We start from the raw sequence: 6344 nt of genomic DNA on the forward strand, positions 1-6344 counted from the left end.
TTTTTTTCTCGCAATTGCGAGTTTATATCTTGCAATTCGGACTTTTTTTTTCTCGCAATTGCGAGTTTATATATCTCAGTTCGGACTTTTTTTTCTCGCAATTGCGAGTTTATATCTCGCAATTCGGGCTTTTTTTTCTCGCAATTCTGACTTTTTTCTCTTGCAATTGCGAGTTTATATCACGCAATTCTGAGAAAAAAAGTCAGAATTGCGAGATATAAACTCGCAATTCTGACTTTTTTCTCTTGCAATTGCGAGTTTATATCTCGCAATTCTGACTTTTTTTTTCTCGCAATTGCGAGTTTATATCTCGCAATTCTGACTTTTTTTTCTCGCAATTCTGACTTTTTTCTTTCGCAATTGCGAGTTTATATCTCGCAATTCTGACTTTTTTTTTTTGCAATTGTGAGTTTATATCTCAGAATTGTGAGATAAAAGGTCGCAATTACCTTTTTTTTTTTTTATTCAGTGGCGGAAACGGGCGTCCATATATAACAGACAGTCAATGCAGTTAAAAAAAAGTGAGTTTAGAACTGATAAAAAAATTATCTTTTCCAGATTGTCAAACTCTTTTTAGAGAAATTTAACTGACTTTAAAGAAATGTTCATATGAGCAAGCATGTTTGGGATGTGGTTATGTGTTCATTATAAGTCTTGTTAGCCGCTGACACGCTGAACTCCCGTTGCATGAGTAATTGGTGTGATGTTAATAGCAGGATTATTTTCTGTTGGAGTTCACTTGGTTCTGGGTTTCAGAGAAGCAAACTAATTTGAGAAAGGTTTCTGTAATGGTTTCTGGAGTCATCTGTGGTTGTGTTTGTTGTCTGGTGTTGCTGGTGTTTTGGCTCGAACTGCTGTTCCTTGATTTTAAGCTGCCTCTAAATTAAAAATTCAGATACCGTATATATCTCATTTAATATAGCAGAGACCTATTACTCTGCCTACAGTGAATGATGAATGTGATGAAGCCGTCATGAATGTCTGGGTTACACTTAATTATACATTTTATTATATATCCCAAGTTCCGTCATGAAACTCTAGATGGCGCAGGCTGAAAATAGAAAAATAGAAATCTTTTCTAACAATATACACTACCATTAGTTTGGGGTCAGTAATTTTTTTTTAAAGAAATTAATGCTTTTATTCAGCGATGATGTGTTAAATTGATCAAAAGTGCTAATAAAGACATATATTGTTAGAAAGGATTTCTATTTTGAATAAATGCTGTTCTTTTTAACTTTATTCATCAAAGAATCCTGAAGAAAGTATCAGAGGTTCCAAAAAAAATATGAAGCAGCAAAACTGTTTCCAACATTGATAATAAATCAGCATATTAGAATGATTTCTGAAGAATCATGTGACGCTTAAGACTGGAGTAATGATGCTGGAAATCAGCTTTGCATCACAGGAATAAATTATATTTTAAAGTATATTAAAATAGAAAAACAGTATTTAAAATTTTAATAATATTTTACAATATTACAGTTTTTTTCTGTATTTTTGGTCAAATAAATGCAGCCATGATGAACAGAAGAGACTTCTTTAAAGCACATTAAAAATCTTACTGATCCCAAACTTTTGAACAGCAGTGTTACATTTCAAGTTTCCAAAAAATAGCAAAATGTGTGTGTGTGTGTGTGTGTGTGTATATATATATATATATAAAGCAAATACACTGACTGAATTTACAGGGTTTTTCCTGTCGAAATATTTTCATAAGGGAATGTATGTTCCTTAAGTAGACGTGTTTGTCCTCTATATATTTATTTAGTGTTTTATAAGATCGACAGTAATGATTTTGTCACTTCTGCTTCAAGTCATGTGACAGCTGATGGTGTCGATGTGCGTGAATGAAATCCAATAGGGCTTCATGCTAAAGCTGTTAATTAAACTCTTTTCGAGACAAATGTGTATCAAACCTTACCTAGATTAAATTCCAAATCATTTAAATTAAATATCGCCGCCTTATATACGACAGATTCACTGAGGCGTCGTTTATTCAAGTTGATGATCTTTCAAAACCGCTAGCATCACAGCTAAATGGGATCTCCTCCTGCGCTCACCCGTTGTTGACCAATCAGAGGCCGCCGTCAGCATCACATGACCAGAGTGGAAATGCTTCTCTTCGTGAGAGACTCTTTGAAATGTTGACGTGTTGAAAGAGATCAGCGCTGTTGTTACACCAGTCGCGATTTCAAAACATGCTAATCGTATATACTTGCTATCCTCCTGTATACAGCTTAAATATAGTTAGATATAGTCAGTCAGAGCGGTTTTATATCAGAAAACACCGGGTTCCCGATATGAACCGGCGGCCCGCCATTTATACCGTGTTTATCGGCTTCAAACTCCGTCTCTGAGCGCTCGGTTACTCTGGTAAATAAGTTCAAACGCTTCAAGAGAATGGATTCACAGCCGAGTCTTACCTCTCCACCCGCTGAGATAGAAAACACAGCCTTTTTCGTCTTCATCCTGTCCAGACTTCAGGAAGTAAGTGTTTCCACTCTCTAGACTCGATCACTGGCTTCAGGAGCGAACTGCATGATTTATAACGACTTAAACTGCTTGCCATCCATCATTCAGTCAGCAGATCGGTATAATATTCATGCAGTAGTTGTGTAATAATGACACAATGGCTGTATTTTGAGCTCTCATTGAATAATTCTGCAATCCCAGTGAGTTAAGTCCATTAAGGATCGTATAAATACAACTGAGTTGTAAGTGCTTATTCTAGGCATTAGGTGACTGGGTTTCATCAGAGGTGAAGGTCCAGTAAACCCCTAGTGTTGTGTTTCTGTTGCATGTGGCTGGTGGTGATAAGGGTCAGTGCTTAAAAAGACTTGTCTGCTTTAGATTTGGCAGTATAATTCTAAAAAAGTGCAGAAATGGATCTGAAACTGTCACAGATTTGACATCTGGGGCTTCTAACTAAACCTGTCAGACAGTGAAAGCATTTAAAGCTTGTTTCCAAAACAGGATAAAGAAGTAAAAAAGTAATTGTGACTTTTTATCTTAAAGTTCTGACTTTTTTTTTCTCAGAATTGTGAGATATAAAGTCAGATTTGTAAAATATAAAGAGATATAAAGTAACAATTACCTTTTTTTTAATCCGTGTTGGAAACAAACAAAAAAAAAAAACTCTGAATTAGTGAGAAAAAGTCTGAATTCTAAGCTTAGGCTATATCTCGTAATTCAGTCTTTTTCAGAATTGCAAAAATAAAAGTGAGAGTTGTGAGAGAAAAAGGTTGCAATGACGTTTTAAAATTTGAAACAAAATTTGAAAAATTTGAACAAAATAATAGAATTGTGGAATGTAAACTCAGAATTCTGAGGGGGAAAAATCAGAATTTCGAAATATAAACTCGGAATTTGTGAGAAAAAGTCTGAATTCTAAGCTTCTACCTCGTAATTCAGAGTCTTTTTCCTCAGAATTGTGTAAAAAAAAAGTCAAAATAGTGAGATATAACTCAGAATTGTGAAAATAAAAGTGAGAGTTGTGAGAAAGGTGCAATAACGTTTTAAAATGTGTATTCCATGGTGGAAACAAAATAACTAAATTGAGGGAAAAAGTTAGAATTCTGAGTTTATATCTTGCAATTCTTTTATTTCCTCAGAATTTAGTTTCTCACAATTTTTTTTGAGTTTATATCTATCAATTCTGATTTTTAAAAAAAAAATTTTTATTGTGAAATCAGAATAATTGTGAACTCAGAATTGCTAGAATATAAGTCAGATTGTGAAATAAAAAGTTGCAATGACCTTTTTTACTTTTATATCCCTTGGTGAAAATGTGCTTCAGTAGAAACCAAGTAGTCAAATGAGGAGGTTTTTTGTAGTAGTTATCATAAAACTGATGATACTTCATGTGTTTTTGTGTCGATCAGCTGATCACTGATCTTCCAGAGGAATGGCGACCGGGACCCACTTTGCACGGCGTCCCCTGGGAGCCGGTGGTGGTTACGGCGGTTGTCGGTACATTTACAGTTCTGATGTTCTTCTGGAGGACGGTTCTCGCTGTAAGAATCACCTTGTGATGAATGTTTTCATTCTTTTGAGATTGCTTCAGTCTAATCAGTGCCATTCAACTCTTCTCTTCTCCTCTAGATCAAAGGCAGAGCCTATCAGTGTAAGTCAGCCTCAATATGATTGAGATATCAGCTAAATATACATTTGATCTCAAAGATCTTTTTTTGCACTGATGTCAGATTTATTCATTTAAAAATAAGCTGATGTTTTGGTTTGTGTGTATCAGATAATCACATGCTGCAGTACTTATAATTTATTAAATATTGAATGCACTGGATTATGTAAAAATAGGCATTATTGCATCATCATATAATATAAAAACAAGCGAGTTATTTGCAAAATATAATTTACATTATAATATTACGTGTGATAGTGTAAGGTGTGAGATCATGACAACCATACTGCCTTTTAAAATATTTTTTCTTTAATTTGTCTGAGAATATATATATATATATATATATATTTTTTTTACAAATTAGTTTCAATGTAGTTTATAGTTTCTTTTACAAATAATTCAAATATTAAGTTTTAAGACTTTTTTTCAGTAGATTTTGATTTAGCTTTCCAAAAATATTTATATCCTCATCGAATGTTGTAATATTAGTTATCAATATTAATAACAAAATTCATTCATAATAATGTGTTGTTCTCATCTTAAATATGTAGAGTATTTTTTTGTAAAATTATTTACATTTTTTTGTAGTAATTTGAAGTGTTCTTAAAGTCTCTTAAAATATTTTCTTTACTTTTAACATTTATTTTACATCATCTTTTCTTTTGCAGTAACGGAAAAGCAGCTTAGAGACAAGATCCAGCAGCTTCTCAAAGACAAATCTGATGCTGCTCACAAGATCTCAGAACTGAATGACGTGGTACATTTCACTGACTCGTCTTTGACCGTCTTACTGGTTTCAGTAAAGGCTGATGAATCTGATCATTTGTCTCCTTGCAGATAAAAGAGCGTGAAGAACGACTGAAAAACTCTGAGAAATCACTGAGTTCCAGCCAACAAGAAATGAAAGGGCTGAAGGTGAATCACAGCAGCAGGATTCATCCATCACGATCACAGTTCCCTCACGATGCACATTAGTATAATATGGTTTGTTGTTTTTGCTGACTAGAACCGTCACCAGAAGCTCCAGAGCCAGTGGGAGCAGATGTCTGGGAGCATTTCACAGCTCAACCACAAAATAGTGGACACACAGGAAGAAAATTCAAATCTCAATGAGAAGGTAAGCTTTGGTTTTTATTTTGTGATTATTATCTCTCAGATTTTTCATAACCTTTTTGTTTTTCTCTCAACCAAAGATTGCCAAAATGCACCAGAGAATTGAGAAATACCAGAAAACGCTGAAGAGCTATGATGAGGAGCGTGCAAAGGTAACTTGTGCTGCATGAGCTGATCTCTGGCGGTGTTTGGCATCAATTTGTCATCAATCTTTATATATCTCCATGTATTGTTTCTGTCAAGGTTATGCAAAACAAATGAAAAAACTAATCAAAATTCCCTAACTAGCATAATTTGGTTTTTATTTTTTTGCCACTGTGATTATTATCTCTCAGATTTTTCATAACCTTTTTGTTTTTCTCTCAACCAAAGATTGCCAAAATGCACCAGAGAATTGAGAAATACCAGAAAACGCTGAAGAGCTATGATGAGGAGCGTGCAAAGGTAACTTGTGCTGCATGAGCTGATCTCTGGCGGTGTTTGGCATCAATTTGTCATCAATCTTTATATATCTCCATGTATTGTTTCTGTCAAGGTTATGCAAAACAAATGAAAAAACTAATCAAAATTCCCTAACTAGCATAATGCATTCATGCTTAGTTACTGTTGCTAACACTAACAGGTTATCCTACTAGCACTTGTTTTTCTCGCAAACAAACATGGAGAGAGAAGCAGTTGCATTGAGTGAATTATTAAATAGAGGATTCCTACTGTCAGAGCAAAATCAGAGTGTTTTAAAACAGACCTGGAAAAGTCATGGAAATGAATAATAGCTTGAAAATGTATGCATTTATCTTTTTAGTTATATCCAGCTGTTAAATATTTCATGCTTTTTAAATAAGTGCGATTTAAAAAAAAAAAAGCTAACTTTTTTTTTTTTTTATAAATTTGATTCATTGCAGTTTATAATTTCCAAATAATTAAAATATTAAAGGGGACATCGGATGTCCATTTTCCACGAGTTAGTATGATTCTTTAGGGTCTTCATGAAATGTCTGCAACATACTTTGGTTAAAATTCGCTGCAGCTGCTCGAGCGCCGATATATATATATATATATATATATATATATATCTTTTATTAATTTCATT

The 6344-nt window shown here is 33.8% G+C and overlaps 1 pseudogene; it reads left to right on the forward strand.

Moving 5' to 3' along the window:
• LOC107710642 (melanoma inhibitory activity protein 3-like) overlaps positions 1-6344 on the forward strand; it is a 36146-nt pseudogene that overhangs the window by 11336 nt on the left and 18466 nt on the right.

The sequence above is a fragment of the Sinocyclocheilus rhinocerous genome, unplaced genomic scaffold (genome assembly GCF_001515625.1).
Source record: "Sinocyclocheilus rhinocerous isolate Xijiao unplaced genomic scaffold, SAMN03320098_v1.1 scaffold4856, whole genome shotgun sequence".
NCBI lineage: Eukaryota > Metazoa > Chordata > Actinopteri > Cypriniformes > Cyprinidae > Sinocyclocheilus > Sinocyclocheilus rhinocerous.